The 17879-nt window shown below is 48.6% G+C and overlaps 1 long non-coding RNA gene across 3 annotated transcripts; it reads left to right on the forward strand.

The window, feature by feature from the left end:
- Positions 1-3267: 3267 nt before the first annotated feature.
- On the forward strand, positions 3268-12999 carry LOC144151727 (uncharacterized). Of its 3 annotated transcripts, none has more exons than XR_013318953.1 (3): positions 3268-3553; positions 8636-8795; positions 10241-12997. It is a non-coding gene; the product is annotated as an uncharacterized LOC144151727 (long non-coding RNA). The 3 variants fall into 3 exon arrangements; XR_013318952.1 differs by having other exon boundaries at positions 3271-3553; positions 8636-8755; positions 10241-12995; XR_013318951.1 differs by lacking the exon at positions 3268-3553 and adding an exon at positions 4468-4680 and having other exon boundaries at positions 8636-8755; positions 10241-12999.
- Positions 13000-17879: the final 4880 nt, after the last annotated feature.

Raw genomic sequence — 17879 nt, forward strand, 5'->3', positions numbered from 1 at the left:
AAATATTAACGTACCGTGTTCGAAGTGCCAAACTGTGGAGAAACGTTTATTTCGATCGCGACACCAAGTACCACGTATAGGGTTAGAAGATTTTATTGACCTGCCATTGCCAGCTTTGGAAGATAAAGGCAGAAAACTGTTGACAAAAAAACAGAAACCTGATGTTCAACACATGCCTAGCATTGGGAGGGGCAAATATGAATTGCGCGAGATCATTTTCCTGAGAGGATCTCCTTTCTGTACAAAACAATCGGTGTGGATCTGATGAAACGGGCGTCTAACCTTAGAGTGGACCTCTTACTTGAGCGAAAAAGTGTAACAGGCTCTGCTGAGAATAAAATGCGATTGCCGCACCATAAAATGGAACGTGGGAGAACATTTACGGATTTCACGACTTCCAAGACCACGCGAAACTTAGCAATGCCTGACTTTTCGATACGATTCCTCCTACTATTTTGGCTCGTGTAATAGTGTGAAAAGAAATTGGCAATATTGATTCCCAAGTGCACTTATCACAGTTCTCCTGTGACTAATGTCTTGCATTGCAAAGCTTGGAGCCGGAAATTTTACTCTCGTTGGTGCAAGTCTACGTTTTCCCAAGTGGACGTTTTCGCAGATGAAAAGGTTGTGGTGTGGTACAAAAAATTTCTTGGTCTTCAACTACAGCCACCCTGAAAGCTGCAGCGTTGTTCAATATGCTAGGCTGAATTTGGACAGCATTGCACATAGAAGCGTTTTCTCGCGTAACGTGGTAGGTGGTTGAGCGGGCTTGTCTGATATTGTGTTTTGCCTTTCTTATTTGCAAAGGCCTTCGCCCCTCCCCCCCCCCCCCCCCCCCCCCCTCCACAACTGTTTGGAGCGAGGGGAAGTCGTTTAACTTTACATTTACACTTGAAAAACATTTTCTTCACCAAATTGTAACCTACGAGGTTGAAGTTTCACGGACGTGCACAAGGCCACTTAGCATGCCGCGTAAGTGTCCCTAATAAAAGCGTTTACTCTAACACATTTTGGTAACTACGTGCAGCAATCACAGAGCGAGCTTAGCATTTATCGGGAAGATATGCTTTATGCTATCCATGTTATCCCGGCAAAGTTCCGCACACTTACCTCGACCCTTGACGAGACGGAATGGTACTGGCTATTATAAGTTTTTGAGTGACAGCGACGGATGCTACGATTAGGGGATTTCTTTTCCGAAGTGAAATGGCACGTTTTGTATTACACCAGATGTAAGAGTGTGCCGCCCTTCCCTAGTTCATTGCTTGTGCCACCACAAAGCGGGAAAATATAATGGCATGCCTTAACGTATTAGTGAAGTGAATGTTCCTGCTAAGCCGGGATTCGAAGGCCACTGGAGGATACAACACCTGAAACACGCCGAAGCATAAAAGGAGCTGGCATTAGCTGATGCTGTAGTGGGCTGTACGATGTACTATATCAGTGCCAAAATTACCTGTACGAGTTAAAAACACGTATATCAAGTGGAAACGAAAACTTCATAGACAAGGTGGGATTTCAGTGCCTACCGTTTTCTAACGTGGATAACACCGTGTTGCAATATGTTCACAACTAGAACAAAACACCGAAAACAAAAAAGGAAAAGAAAGGTTACTGCAAACACGCAAATGCTAAATCTTAAAGTTGAAGTTTTTTGTTTGTATAATATACAGAAATATAGATCGTAGAAACAGGGAAGTTACCATGACGAACAGTATTATTTAAAAGTCACGTTTGGAAACCTTCATGTTTAGAGAACAAAGGTCACGTGTAGGGAATAAAGAGTTGGATCGCCACTAAATAACAAATATTAGCCTAGATCCTTTTCCACCCGATGTGTATAAACGGTGATGTTGTCTATACATAGTACATCGATGTTGTGATTTTTTCCAAATAAATAGGCGCGGTCGCTGGGCCTATTTTGGAGCACAGGCCATTTTACGACACGATTATAGTAAAAATCCTGGCTTACCGTAGCGCAGCCCGTCCCGATGTTAACAGATGCGTACTGTTTGCTTCACTGGCATACAGGCTTCGTTTTTCACGTGGGTGTAAGCCTTTTCAAGTGCATTTCTTGCAGTGCAGAAGAGGTTATCCTTTCTCCTAACGTCACTGTCCTGATTCCCTCATTAGAAGCTAAAATGGCAATCTGAGCAAGGTCCGTCACGAGCATTCCAAGCCGCTTGTAAAACGTTTTTGGAACGTGCTGCGAATAGACCTAGTTACTACAATAATAAATCGCGGAGATAATAGGAAAATCTCTTTCGTGGGCATGTTCAACTAGGAATGACAGTCTAGTGCACAACCCCTGCTTAGGCTACGTGCCATGTGCCATGGAATTTTGAATTCGTTATTCAACGTTAAATTCGTTAAACGAATTTTGAATTCGTTTTGAATTTTGAATTGAAGAGTTATTCGCGCTCAAGACGACGGCATTAACGCATCGCCTTCCTGCCACGCGTCTGGGGCCAGTCAGTCAGCCATCTTCGATAAAAATCGCTGTTCCAGAATCCTGCTGCGTGGCCTTTCCCAGTTAATAGCAAACGCTAATGCATAGGTGCATCGCCATCCAGCTGTTTTCGACTGTTCATAGAAGGGCGCCACCGTATTATGCAGTTTATCGGTGGTCGAAATGCAGTGGTAGAGTAAATACACGCTAAATGCCCGGATAATGATGATGACGATTTATATTGGTTTCCCCTTTGTAGCGGGGGGATGGGATGTCATATTACCAAAAAGGTCTAATATACCTATATTTTATACTCTTGCTTTAATACTAGCGCTGCTTAGGGCAAGCAGAAAAAGCTTATTAGCCAAATTTTTTTTTTCTGTTAGAGGTGGTAACTGTCCTACGCAACATTCTCCTCTCTGATTTTCGTCCAGCAGCATTCTAATCTTCTTTTCGTCGCCTCGACAGCCTTGAAGGTTACTTCCTCTGTGCCACCCTTAAATCCTAGGGCATCTGCTAGCCGAATATTTCCTTCATGTTGATTTCGATGAATACCAACGCGTTCTAACACTATGTGCCGCATAGTTTCTGTTTCTTTTCCGCAGACAACGCATTTCCCATCATTATGTCAGTACTTCCCTACAAAGCTCTTAGTTCGCAAAAGCTTCGCGATGGCCGCGCCGCCTGCCGCCGCTCTCCGCGGCGCCTACGGGGTGAACGCTGCGTGGCTTATAGACGGTATTCATTCAAACGTTTAGCGGGCGATTTTCTTCGCTTGGCCACACTGAAACCCGCCATGTCTGTGGCCACTGTGCTAGCGCATGCGCTGTGCGCCCACATCTCGAGAAAAAAAAAACACCGGTGTCCCGTTTGTCGTCTGCCGCGTTTCAACCCAATTATCGGTAGTGGCGTCAAGAGATATATTATTAATCGCATTCACATTACGTGGTGGCGCTCTACCTGCCATCGATAACTTCGCATCACCGGAGGATGAAACCGCGGCAGCGAACGGCCGGAACGGCGCGCAAAAGTCCGACACTGCAGTTGGCTGCCGCCGTGGATGCCGACGCAAGTGCACCCGCACCGTATCCACGACTTTGTCTGGTAAGTTCCCTCTAATACATGGTTGATTACAAAAACCGAATAATTTCTTTGGAGAGCTGTTTCACGCATACGCCGATTTAGCGATGGTAGCGAATGCGAGGCCTCTTCCCGAGCCGTGCTGTAACCCGAGCGCTGACGGATCGCAAGCGCCCTTTGAACAAATCCCTCGAGTTTGGCTTCCGTACGGCAACATTTTCTGCATATGCCTTCGGGCGATCGCTTTTCCGCGAGCATACGCGTGACTTATCGCGACGCAGTCGCACGCATACGTGGGCTCTAACGTTTTTATCGCTCTACCTACTCGTGCACGCCCCCGTGTGCCAACGTGTTTTCAAATAAATTGGAATGAAAACTTAGGCAGGCAGCAATGCGCCACCATCAGCTTCGCAGTCACCAGTCGTGGTCGCATGCTGGATGCCTTGTCGGTTGTTCGTACGAGGGATAAAAAACAGGCGCGCTCTTGTTTTTTATTTAAATCGCGGCAATCACTGACACTGACAATCACTGACATCACTGAGATTTTCTTCAGACTCCAATTCCAGAGAAAATCTGCTGTTGCAGTGACCAACCCGTTCCGCTGTGCCCTGTAGATTCAATGCGCAAGTCTTGACGCAGAAAAATTACTAGGACCCAGATTTCGGAAGTGTAGTGGACGCGCATTTCACGGCGCGCTGAAGGTGCGTTTCTCACGCTCGCTCGGGCGGCGGTTCGCGTTACCGGACCCGCCGGATGTGTGACGCGTGAGCTATCGTGTTCCACGCCTGCGCCGCCGCGCCATCGGGGACCGGGGGGGTTTATTTCTCTTCGCTTAATAAGGCACTTGAGTTCCAGCAACCGGTCGGTGTGGTCGCTTTCATCGTCGCTGGTCAGCCGACGAGACATGGTGTCAGAAGTGGGATAAAGTTAGCGACACATCGATCAATTATTAATAGCAATCAGTCTAAGGTGCGTAGCCTGCAAAACACGCTATGGCGGATGGAGATCCTTCTATCCAGTTCAGCCGCACCGGGCTTCAACCGCCACCGAAATTCGATTTTGGGAACCCAAGCTCTTGGAAAGAATGGGTCTACCAGTTCGACGACTATTGCTATGCATCTGGGCTCTACCAAGCGCCGGGAGAAGTACAGGTCAGAACGCTTCTTTACGACATGGGCTCCCAAGACGCCTGCCGCGTTCTCGACACTCTAGCATTGTCCAGCGAAGACTGGAGCTCGCTAGAAGAAGTTCACCGATCACTTCATCCGCCCGGTCAACGAGGTCTACGAAAGTGTCCGCTTCCACCGTCGAACCCCGGGCGAAGGCGAGACCGTAGACGAGTTCTACACTGCGCTGCGTACACTTGTCAAAAAGTGCAACTACGCCTCAGCGGAAGTGGAAGAACGACTCGTTCGAGACAGGTTCGTCGTGGGTCTCCGGGACTCTAACCTTGTGGACAAACTGTGCCGAACACAAAAGCTTACCCTTGAAGAAGCAAGACTACAGGCTCGCATCAACGAAGATGCCGTGAAAGCCCGTGCAGCAGTGTTACAGGCTCTCGGAGTTATATGGTTCGTGGACAGTGTAACGGATTCTACCGTCACTTTGAAGGACAGTCTCTTCGATGGCTTGGGCGAGCTGCAAGACGAATACGTGATACGTCTCCAACCAGGCGCCAAACCGTTCTCACTCAGCGTGCCGAGAAGAGTACCGATTCCGCTTCACAAACCAGTTCGAGAGGAGCTCACCAAGCTCGAATCCCAGGGAGTCATCCAACGGGTGGACCGTCCCACACCATGGTGTTCCGGTATGGTGGCGGTTCCAAAAGCAGGAGGAGGCTACCGAATATGCGTTGACCTCACCCGACTCAACGAAGTCGTGCTTCGGGAGCGTCACATACTACCCTCAGTCGAGAACATCCTGGGACGCCTTGGATCAGCAAAGGTATTCTCTAAGCTCGATGCTACCGCTAGCTTTCACCAGGTGAAGCTTTCAGAAGAAAGTCAAGAACTCACTACGTTCATAACACCAATGGGAAGATTCTGTTTCCAAAGGCTACCTTTTGGAATCTGCTCAGCGCCAGAATATTTTGAGCGACAGATGAGCAGAATTCTGGAAGGCCTCGAAGGAGTTGTGAGCATGATTGACGACATTCTTGTCTTCGGAGCACCACAGCAAGAGCATGACCAACGTCTCAAGCAGGTGTTATAGCGCTTGGAAGAAGCGGGAATCAAGCTGAACAGCAAGAAATGCACGTTCTCTGCAAACCAAGTCAAGTTTCTTGTAGTCGTGGTTAGCGCACAAGGAATCAGTCCCGATCCAGAAAAGGTCGAGGCCTTGGCCAAGCTACCAACCCCATCGGATGTCAGCGGTGTCCGAAGACTGCTGGGAATGGTGAACCATGTGGGCCGCTTCATTCCTCATCTTTCCGACATCACAGCACCGATCAGGGCATTGCTTCAAAAGAGAAACTCATGGCTTTGGGGACCGTGCCAGCAAGCTGCTTTCAACAAGCTCAAAAGCTTGCTCAGTTCAGAGGTCTGCATGGCTAAATATGACCCATCGTACCCCACGGTTGTGTCAGCTGACGCAAGCTCATACGGTCTCGGAGCCGTACTGCTTCAAGATCAACCATCGAAAGAACGACGAGCGGTTGCTTACGCCTCACGATCCCTAACGGACACTGAAAGCCGCTACAGTCAAACAGAAAAAGAAGCTTTGGCTGTGACGTGGGCTGTCAAGAGGTTCGGCCAGTTTCTGAGGGGCATCGCATTTCAAGTCGAAACGGATCATCGTCCTTTAGTCACGCTCCTGGGATCAGCAGAACTCAACATGATTCCGCCCAGAATCCAGCGCTTGCGAATCCGTCTTATGCGCTATCAGTTCACTGTTCTCTACGTCCCTGGCAAGCTGATTGCCACGGCAGACACGCTGTCAAGGGCTCCTATTCAGGGACACGATCCTGAGCGAAGTCAATGGCAGACAGACTCCATCGAGTTATTCATCGGGGAAGTCGTTACAGCAGCTGCCAACCTCATGTCCTCCCGCATGGATGCCTTACGCAAGCACCAAGCGGAAGACGGCATCTGTTCTGGGCTACTCCGCTTCTGTGAGAAAGGATGGCCAGAAAACGTCTCAAAGGTTCCAGTTCATCTAAGGGAGTACTGGAAGGAAAGAGGCAACATCACAGTGTGTGATGGCTTCTTGCTCAAAGATCGCCGCATCATTATTCCAAGCCTGATGCGCCGTGAGGTACTTCAGCAAATCCACGAAGGCCACCAGGGCATTGGACGGTGCGAAGCAAGGACAAGGGACGCAGTATGGTGGCCTACCCTTAACAGCGAAATTGAGCAGCTCGTAACATCGTGTGAGAAATGCGCTCAGACGAGAGTTCAGCATTCGGAGCCACTAATCGCAACACCGACTCCAAATCGGCCATGGCAGCGTGTAGGCGCCGACTTGTTTGAACTTGATGGAACTCACTACATAATCGTGGTGGACTACTACTCTCGTTTTACGGAAGTAATCAGCTTGTCGTCGACCACCTCCACAGCTGTCATTGCGGCTGTCAAGAGCACGTTCGCGCGACATGGAATACCTGATGTGTTCGTGTCCGACAACGGCCCCCAATTTTCGTCACGGGTGTTCGCCGAGTTCGCGCAGACCTACGGATTTCATCACGTCACGAGCAGCCCGGGCTACCCACAGTCAAACGGCGAGGCAGAACACATGGTGCGGACCATGAAGGATCTTTTCACAAAATCCAAGGACCCACACATGGCGCTTCTGGTGTACCGCGACACGCCAGGAGCGAGCGGATACAGCCCGTCGCAGCTCCTAATGGGCCGACGTCTGCAAACGACAGTGCCGAAGATGCCAGACACCCTGCAACCGGAGTGGCCACCACACGACGAAGTTGCAGCTAAGGATAAAGCTAACCGAACAAAACAAAGTCAAGACTTCAACCGTCGTCACGCCGCCCACCAACTCCGCCCACTCGCTGACGGGGAGGATGTGTGGGTGCAGGATATGTCATGCGCAGCAAAGGTGCTCAGCCCAGCAAGAAGACCACGCTCATATGTGGTGGAAACACCGACAGGCATCATTCAGCGCAACCGTCGGCATTTGGTGCCGTTCAACGGTGCAGGCATGCCTGATGGCCTTGCGTCTGACAGTTATTCAAGCACAGACGAAACACCAGCAGTGACGGTTGAAAGCTCCGCGGATCAAACCCACCGGATGTGTGACACGTGAGCTATCGTGTTCCACGCCTGCGCCGCCGCGCCATGGGGGACCGGGGGGTTTATTTCTCTTCGCCTAATAAAGGCACTTGAGTTCCAGCAACCGGTCGGTGTGGTCGCTTTCATCGTCACTCGTCAGCCGACGAGACAGGAAGTACCTTACTTTGAGGAATGAAAAAAAATTGGGCATTTTAATTAGTGAACAAAGCGGAGTAACGCTAGTTCCATCTTTGGCTCGTTCCTTTTAACTGCGCTATTTTTACTGTGCACCTTAAAACACCCGGTTATTCCTCCCTCCCCCTCTGTGCTTTTACTACATAGCTGCATTTATTACATGGAATGGCGAGTTGATTTTTAAGCATTGCCTTGGGCACACATGGTATCTAGCAGGTTATTTTATGCACCATTCTTTTTTTAAGCAACCAACCTTCCCAACCGGCAAGCAGACTATTCATATGCTTGCAGGCTCTGTTTTCACCATCCTTGCGTCTGCACATATGTATATTTGTTAAACGTTGCCTGCATACCTTCTAGTCCAGACTTCATATTTGAAAAGCGGCAACTGGCCACAGTTGCCGCTTTTCTAATGGAGGCGAAAAGCAGAAATGCCCATGTTCGAGATTTTGGCACACGTTAAAACATCCCCAAGTGGTCAAAATTAACCTTAGTCCCTCACTACGGTGTGCCCCATCGCCTGTGTAGTGTCAGTGTGTTAAACCTCATAGTCAATCAAAGTGTTCGTACAAACCTTCTACAAAGCAAGCACAAGCCGTTTTCAACTTTATGTGGTCACTGGTGAACTGACTGTTGTAAAACTGTGCATCGCAGCATGTTTAAGTTCACATGTTACTGCTCACTCTTGCAGGTCTGAAGCATGAGATCAACCACTGGCTCTCAACAGCCACTCCCCCAGTCCGGCGAAGTCAACAAAAAGCCATCCAGCCACCACTAGGCACACAAGGCTGCAGAAAAAACTTGGCATAGCGTATGCATGTTTCTGGCCTATTTTTGCTTCTCTTAAGAAGGTAAAGTTTATGCAGCCTGTGTTGCTTTTCAGTTTCAGGTGTACAACTTTTTTTTATGTTGATTATGCATTTTCGTGTTGAAACGTATAAAAATGTGCAGTGCCAAAGGGACACTGCACCTCCAAGGCAAACTTCATTTTAGATTTTTTTATCCTTCACCTCCGTAAATGCTGGCATCATTACAGGAGTACTTGTCGAACGTTTTGATGTGTGGGTGTTTGCGTCTGTCCCGAATGCAAGATGGTGTGCCACGGTCCCTTAAAGGGGCCGGACCTACCCCACTTCTGATAGTGATGAAAAGCATGTCATAGTCTTCACATAAGCCATATTATGGCCAATTCTTTAAATACATGTGAACATCCACTGCCTGACTACTCTTTATGTCCCAACTTTCAGCCTCTCATCAGTGCTAGTAAACATCCTACGCGAGGCTGACCCCTTTGCTAAGCTGCACAGAAAAAAGGTCAACCCAACAGCTCAGCCATTATCAGCAGCTGACAATCCTTGTGAATCCTCAGGTGCTGTCAAGTGCACAAATAACTCCGCCATGTGCTCACCTTTGTGAGAGAGAAACGAGTCAAGAATGCCCCAGCAACACATCAGTGATGGCCTCCCAGATGGCCGATGGGATTCTCCAGGTACAGCGCGAAGGGGTTTTGAACCCCCTCCCCCAAACATTTTACTATGCTGCACATAAGCAAGTGCTAGCATTCATTTTGGCGAGGCTCCTTCCATTCTCCCATACCTCCATACACCCCCAACCCCTAAAAGTATTTCTGGCTGTACCAGCAGTTTATGGACTGTGAAGAATGAGCACCCTGGAAAGAACTAAAGGAGGTGTTTCAGGTGTGCATTTGGAGGTTGTCAGGTGACACACTGTTGAGTCGAGTTGATACGTGCAGCATACCACGGTAGCAATGCACCAAGCATGTGTGATCCTGCATTCAAGGCCAGTGCACTGCAGGCGTATTAGTAACTGCACTTGCATTGGGTCAAATTAAACTACGCAGCTGTTGAGAAAAACAATGGGGTGTACTCACGGGAGCAAAACTCTAGATTGATGCAAGCAGCAGCTGAAAGGCATTACATGCTGCCACGTGAATAAGTGCCTCCTGCCAAGAAGACACTGGCTGTACGGCCTAGTTTAACAGTACGATGTTCATTTCGTGCTTGTTGCTTTGGCTACATGTGGCTTCGGCCTTGTTGAAGCGTTTTAGTGATTAGCGGTCAGTAATGCATGGAACGTTTTTTTCTTGACCTCTGATTGGGAGCTTAAACACGCGACAGGCTTCATTAAAATCAAGTCCTAGCACTTCGGGATTTACACTCTATGCGCAGATTGTGACTATTCGTGAAGGACGAGGACAATGGAAAGGAGCAGTAAAAAATTCTTTAGGGCCTCATCTGGGGAGAGTGACCATTTGGGCTCCTTTCCTTGGTTGCAGCAAAGCCAAGGGAATGCGAGCTGTGGACCGGCGACCAAGGACAACTCCACCCGGAGCTGGGATTTTGTGCGCTGGACGTTGCGTCGTCGGCTGTCGAGCACTGAGGGCCAAAACCATCGAGAACTGGCGGCCATATCCATGCCAACAGAATCAACCTAAACAACAAGGTGAGCTGGGCAGCTACGGTCTCCCACGGCAAACACACTCAGAGACACATGGTCCCCCAGAGTCAATACACTCACGGCAGACATTCCGATTCATGCTCAGAAATTAACAAAATCCATCACATGCTTGAGTCCATTATCGTTGGAAAAAAAAAGTTCTAAAAGCAGCCGTAACTGAACTTAAGGGAGTCGACACCACTGTGAACCCCGCCTCTTCCAAAACGTCAGACCAGCATCTCAGGCCATCGTTGACTCCAGCCACAGCAGGTTACCGACCTTGGGGTCCTCAGAAATTGGGTCCGCAGATGCAATGGACAATTCTCCATCTGGCTCTACTCAGTTAAAACACTGGGACAAGAAAATTGGCCTTGGCAAACCCCCCTTGCTTCGGGGTCGGATGATTAGTACGTTACGGAAGGTGTGCTTCAAAATTTTGGAGAACAGATCATGGAAACTCTCGTGCGACATTCAAAGCCATGTTAGTGCAATTTGAGGATAAGATTGGTGCTGAAATCACCGGTCTCAACATTTGCATCACCGGTTCTTTGAGGACGCTGCGTGAAGGGGAATGGGCCCCATAAAATCGACTGCACGTGCGTCTGGCCTCCGTCAGCGGACAGTTCCAAAGTGCTCACCAATCGTCTAAAGGCACATTCCCACTGGCGACTTGGCACATTGCGTGACGTCGCAAGTGATGAGCCGGGCATCGCTTTTTCTCGCTTTCCGAGGGAGGACAAGATCGCTCTAGGACTGAATCCCCTCGTTGCGCCTCGGCAATGCAAAACCGGATAGCCAATCATGGCTAAGGAGTCAGCTGACGTAGCTGCAAAGGAAAGATTTGTTTACATCCAGCAATGCAAACAATGGTGAGCCGCTGCTGCCGCACAGGGCTGACTGTGCCTGTCGGGTCAGGGGTCAGGCCGGCAAGGAATTTTTCATGCGCTTCAGTTCTTAGGTCAGTGACTTCAGGGTATGTGTGTACTAATCAACAAACAGTGTAGAACTCATCAGTGTGGAAAGTCTTTTCAAATGGCAAACACGGTGTAGAACTTGTAGCGTTCGGAGGTGTCAAAACTTCTGCGTCTGTGAAAAGAAGTGAAATTTGCCGGCCGGGATGCGAGTATTGTTGCATCGAATTAATTACTAAATGCAAAACATGGCTGACCGGCACGTTTCTCCTAAACGTATGGATCCCTTCTCGCAACACCTCCAAATTGACCAAGCTTTTTTAGAAAACTCTTGAAATTTTCCATTTCGACACATTACTCATTGTCGGTGATTTTAATGCACATCACACTAAGTGGGGATTGCAAGCATGACACCATTAAAAAGCGAAAACCTTTGGCTTGATGCCCAACAAGAAGGCCTCACCCTTACCACTGACCATACGCATCCCACTTGCACCGGAAGTAGTGTGAGCAGTGATGAGCAGCAGTGTGAGCAGCCTTGCCTCACTTTTACAGAACACACGTAAAGGAAGACCACTTTACGCAACACATAAGAGAATCTCGGCAGCGACCACCCGGCAACATCAAACGAAGGTCTGGTAGGCCCGCTTATCCTCATTTACTGAGATGCATTTCAAGGGCTCTGAGTGGTGCAGCGGGATTCCTCACACTCGGTGATTGGTCCACATATCTGAGAAATAACTAACATCAAGGCAAAGGCGGATCAACTGGGCCGAGATGCTGAGCAGGCAACTAATTATACATTTGAAGCAGGGAACCAATGCCAGGTTGACTTGCAGCTTCCCCACATGTGGGAGGCCAAGAGTGGTTTGCAACAGCAACTCCGCAAGAACAAAGTCAGTTGCAACGTGTTTTGTCGCCTGGATTGGCTTAACCAACACATTGAAGAATACTCAGTTATTGCGACAAAATTGGCATGCAGCTTGCGATTGCACCGTGAGAAGCAACTACCCAAGACATGAAACGTCGTCTGATGCTTAATCGATCTCGGTAAGAGCCAAGCCATACATTAATGCAACCTAATGGGGAATTCCATTGAGAGAACAGGAGCAGTGGCATCGTGCAGTGAGGAGTGGGTGACAGAACACTTGGGGGCACGCGGGAGCAGGGCCACTGCACCTGCCATGAGTGCGGCACGCACCCGGAGAGCAGGTGGGAGAGGAAAAAACGACGAGGGGAAAACACGGTCCCGACCGGCTGTATGGGCATACATGATAGCATTTATCAGGTTAAATAAGGGCGATCCGGCTACATTACTTGCAGTAGCAGCAATATGAGGCCTGTCTGCAAGATTGGCGAGTGAGGAACAGGCGGTATCACTACGAGGGCGTCTCAAATACGACAAAAACCAGTAACAGAGGCTATTTTGCTCATATGCACCATCTCTCGGGGTGAAGTAGAGGTTAAACTGCCGGCTACTTGTTCTTGTAGTCGTTCGTGCGAATCTCCCCGGTGCCGTTCGTTTTTTTTTTTTTTTCTCTCTCTCTCTCTCTCTCTCTTCAGCCTTTAGCGTTTTTGAGAACTGAGAACGAATGTTTCAGTAGAAGAAACACCCCCTCCCCACGCAGAATCGTTAAATGATGTACAACCAAAGTGGGAAGCTCCTTCACTGGGTCTGTTTACTGAACAGCACCGTTGATTCTGGGCATGGAGTTACAGTGAGAGTAAAGCCCCTCCTATGGGCAGGGCCGCGGCGGAGGGGCTTTAATTTAGAGCAGCCCAGCGGCAGCGCGGCGGCGCGCGCCATTTCGTCGCTCCATGTACCGTAATTACCCGATTCTAACGCGCGCCCTTTTTCCGGAAAAATAGGCCGAAAAATCACATGCGCGTTAGCATCAGATTCGAAACCGAAACCGAAACAGCAGAAATTTCGTCCCACCCATCGCCATCACCATGTCAAGATGGCGCTAAAGCTTTTAGCAACGATTTTTCGGACGCAGGAACCATATGCGCCTAGACTTTTCTATCGGCGTTCACACAAATCGTCAAATTGTTCCACTTGCGCGCTTGATAACAGCAATGGCAGCAGCGGCTCTCACGCGTTCAAAACGAGCGGTCGGCTGAAGCGTGCGGCTCTGGAGAAGCTCGCGGGATGGGCGTGCGAGGCGTGGGCCACGATCCCATCGACCATGGTTGAATGTTCGTTCAGAAGTGTGGCATCGCGAAGGCTCTTGGTGGCACCGAGGACGAGATGTTCTGGTCAGCGGAAAGCGACGAGGAGTGAGATGAGCGAAATTACTTTGGGGAATAAATCGCCCATTCCTCCCGCATTCGTTTGTCTGGGTTATAAAGTTCCGTGCGCGTTACAAACGGAGGTGCAAGTTTTTTGGTTTTTTTTGTCAGAAAAATCGGGGGCGCGTTAGAATTGGATAAGTACGGTAGCTCAGAGATTTCCCGCCGCGCGAACTTTGTCGTGAAAGTTCGCTCCACGTATTCCAGCCTTTAGGCATCCCAGCAATCTCTGCGGAAAAGCATGTGTGAGCAAAGCCGGGCAAAGCACGTGTGGCGGTGTGAAGCATTCACATGCTCGTAGGGCTCGCTGCCCATTCCACAAAGTTGCAAATGCACGATGGATACTGCCGCGCTCCCCGATACAAGGGAACAAAACACACACACACACACACACACACACACACACACACACACAAAGGGGAGGATATGACGTTAAAGGTCATGTGACTTCCTTCGTATCGTACTGTGCTCACTCCGACTTTTCAAGCGGGAGCAGATCGAACTGCTCCCAACTGCTCTCAGAGCACGGAAAGTGGTCTCGCACTACCACTGGATGACAGTGCTCCTACTTCTGTTCGACCACTGAAACACGCCTGCTCAGGAGAGAGCACTTTCAGAGTGCTTTTGAGTGCTCCTGCTCTCCCAATGGAATTCGCCATAAGTGTCATTCCCTATCAGTTTGGTAGCATGGACAAAGAACTACTGAAGGTTATTCAGGATCTTCATATTGCAAGCTGTGCTGCCAAGGTACTGCCCCCCTACTCGAGCCGGAATAATGCCCTCCTCAACATTACTTCGGGCAAGGTACGCGGCTGCCATTACGTCCCTTTGCACAAAACAAAATGTGCTTTTAGGCAAAACGACATCAGGAACAAATGCTTGTAATCTAGGTTATGACTTTTTGGAAGCCCTCACTCATTAGCTCAATATGTGTTGGGATAGAGGCCACATTCTGAAACAGTGGAAAAGAGCCAAAAATATTTTAATCCCTAAACCTGAAAAAAAGCTTACGATTGAAATTCTCCAGCCATTATCTCTCATTCCATGCATGGGAAAGGTTCTTGAACATGGAGGAAAACTCTTTTTCTGCATACCATGATCAGTTTCAGACGTACACTTTCTACAAAGGTTAAGGCAGCATGAGCTTTAGCTAACAGCCAAACAAGGAGTCGCATTTTAAGCACATTAGACATTAACCTTCCTTGCAGCACGACTTTACAAGTAGCTATTCCAACAACGCGGAGATTGCATCCTCATTCCCCCTCTTCTCGTGAAACGCACCCCAATTACAACGACGAGCGATGATAGGCCAGGGCGCAAGCTCTGCGCAAACGCTAAGCTAAATGTGAGGACGTGGTTTACAGGGACGCAGCCAACTATTTTCGTCTCGACGTAATATTAGTTGCTGTAGTCAATAACCAGGGAAACTCCATTGCCTCTGGCCCGCTTCATACCCCAGTGGTGTATGAAGCAGCAGCCATTGCACTGGCAATGGTGGCCTTCACAAAAATCAGAACAGTAAAAAAATTCAGGGAAGCTTGCGCTCACGTGCAAGACTTGATCATTGATGGACACAAAGTTGAGTTTTATTGTCGTGGTGCCGTGGTTGACGTCGGCGGGATGGCATTTCATTACCTTACGTTGAGCAACGCCAGAGTGACCTCGTCGTTTTGGTCGACGTTTTCTTGTGCCGCCCTGTAAGCATGACTTATCGTCTCTAGCAGATGCTTTGCACGCCGAGCCTGTCGAAGCACACCAGCCTCTTTCTTTCCTCGGCCATGCCAACTATCTGTGGCCTATCCACTATCCGCGACAAACTATGCACACGTATCAAGGCACGCGAGCATGAATGGTGTGCATTTTCGTAGTATTTTAAAAGCTGCGGACACCATACAGAAATGATTTGCTCAACAGCATCGCTGTTAATTAAAACCTCCAAGTCTGCAATCCTAAATTTCTCCCGAGGGCAGATCTCCGAAGAGGTGTCCGTACCTCTAACTTTTGGCTTCGACCCCGAAAAACGAACCGGCAAGTTCTGGACCGCTAATTCTGGATCTAATCTGGACCGCTGCCCTCTTTGGCATGGCCAGGAGTGAATCCGCACACAACGCCGCTTGCGGCTTCACCAACCTAGCGCACGTCAATCTGGACGGTGGCTTCATCTCACTGTCAGGCAGGAACAGAGTAGTGTCCTACGCGGATATCCCCAACCACTGTCAGCTGACCTGAGCCTGTATCCCTCCCAGGAATCTGTGGTTTGGAGACACCTCCAGACAAATTCGTGTCGGAGCCTAATTGTCTACAGCTACTGTTACCCAGGACAGGTAACAGTAGCTGTCCCCCCACCCCCCCTGCAGAGTGCCACAGGTGCCAGGAAGGAGCAGGCCTAGCACACATGCTATGTCAGCGTCCTCAAACAGCCACACCAAGTTGCAGTGTTAATAGCAGTGGGAGACCGTACTGCACAGCTCCTACTTGGGGAGAGTAGAACAAGGGTAGGAGCAGTAAGCACCCTGGAACTATCATCACATCTGTCTCTGGCCCTCCAACACCTTTCACCATATGAATTGTTCCAATTTTTACTGCCCCATTTGCTCAATTCTTAGTTCCTACCCCATTTTAATAAAAGGTGTATTGAATGTTAAATACTCCAAATCTTTGTGCATCAACCGTAAGTGCATCTATCGCAAGTGCAAGGGGCATGAATAAAAGGGGATGCTTAGAATAAAAAAAAATTACAATGTAGCAGTGAGTGTGAATTTTAGCATGTTTTAGCTATGATGGGCATGTAAATTGCTTTTCAGTGATGCTGTGTGCCAGATACTAAGTTCCCTTCTATGTACACAATGACGAGTTTTTCCCAGCAGAGTCCTGGGTATCGCGTTTACAATAGTGAAAATTCACTATCTGCTACTTATTTTTTTTTTGTAGGTCTTTAGGCAAAGCCTGCAAAGCTGTTAGTAGGCAACAGGTTAGTGGGCAACAACAGAAAAAGTTTATTCAGCACACAGTATGTCATTTGTGATGTCACTGCTTAAAATGATATTTGCATTTTCCTCGTGTTAAAAAAATCACAGCAACTGGACAGTATCATACACAGAAAAGTGTTGAAACAGTTCAAAGAAATAGGGATTTAAAGGCATTATACAGACAGGTAATAGTTTTCTGGTAAATACACAAAGTAATGCCACACTCTTAAACTAAAAAGATAATTGAGATTGATGTGATTTCTCTAACATAGCACGTTAATAACAACTGAACAAGACGACGAGCTGCAGGCCTACAAAATTGCTTCACCGATGCAGTTGTTGGAGTCAGAAAAGAAATCTGTAAATACAGGATGTGTTGAGTACAAATGACCATCAATACCAGACGTGCCCAGTAAGTGCAGTCTTCTGCTGAATGGCAAACACGCAAAAAAAATGACTTGATACACTTAATTTACAACTAAAAACAAACTGCAAAAAATGTGAGTATAATCAGACTGCAAGGTAAAACTGACAGGACTAAATTCCTTGGCAAGTTGCAGTATTTCAAAATGGTTTTACCAATGCTGCAAATATAACCCGCCGCGGTGTCTCAGTGGCTAAGGCGTTGCGCTGCAAAGCACGAGGTGCAGTCACTTTCATTTCCGAGGGTTGGGGTGGTCGGACCAGCGACAAGCGCCTTACCGAGTCTTGCGGCATCTTAAATAACCTTGTACCAGGTGACACAGTGTTGGCTGACAGAGGATTCACAATAGGTGATGCTGTTGGCATCCACTCAGCCAAGCTAGAAATGCCGGCTTTCACTAGGGGGAAATCGCAGTTATCGGCTTGGGACGTCCAAAAAACTCGAAAATTGGCTAATGTCCACATTCATGTAGAACGGGTGATTGGGCTACTTAGAGGACGATACCGAATCCTGTCAAGCACTATTCCAATTGATCTTGTGACTGTGAAGCACAACGAGAGGCTCACCCAGCCAGACAAAATTGTAGCTCTAGCAAATCTGAGCCAGTCAGTTGTGCCATTCGAATAGGCATTTTCCAGCAAGCCGTGTGCATCAGTTTGGCTGAGACAACAATGTCTAGCAGTTTCCCTTATTGTGTGGGAAATAGGTGGGTGAGGCACGCCGTAGTGGAAGGCTCCGGATTAATTTTGGCCACCTGGGGCAAGAAGGGGGGGGGATCTTTAACGTGCGCCGAAATCTCGCAGACACGGGCGTTTTTGCTTTTCGCCTCTGCCAGAAAAGTGGCTGGGAATCGAACATGCAATGTCCTTGGGCCCAGCAGCA

Source organism: Haemaphysalis longicornis, unplaced genomic scaffold (assembly GCF_048455015.1).
Source record: "Haemaphysalis longicornis isolate Haplotype H1 unplaced genomic scaffold, Haemaphysalis longicornis Haplotype H1 scaffold_9, whole genome shotgun sequence".
NCBI lineage: Eukaryota > Metazoa > Arthropoda > Arachnida > Ixodida > Ixodidae > Haemaphysalis > Haemaphysalis longicornis.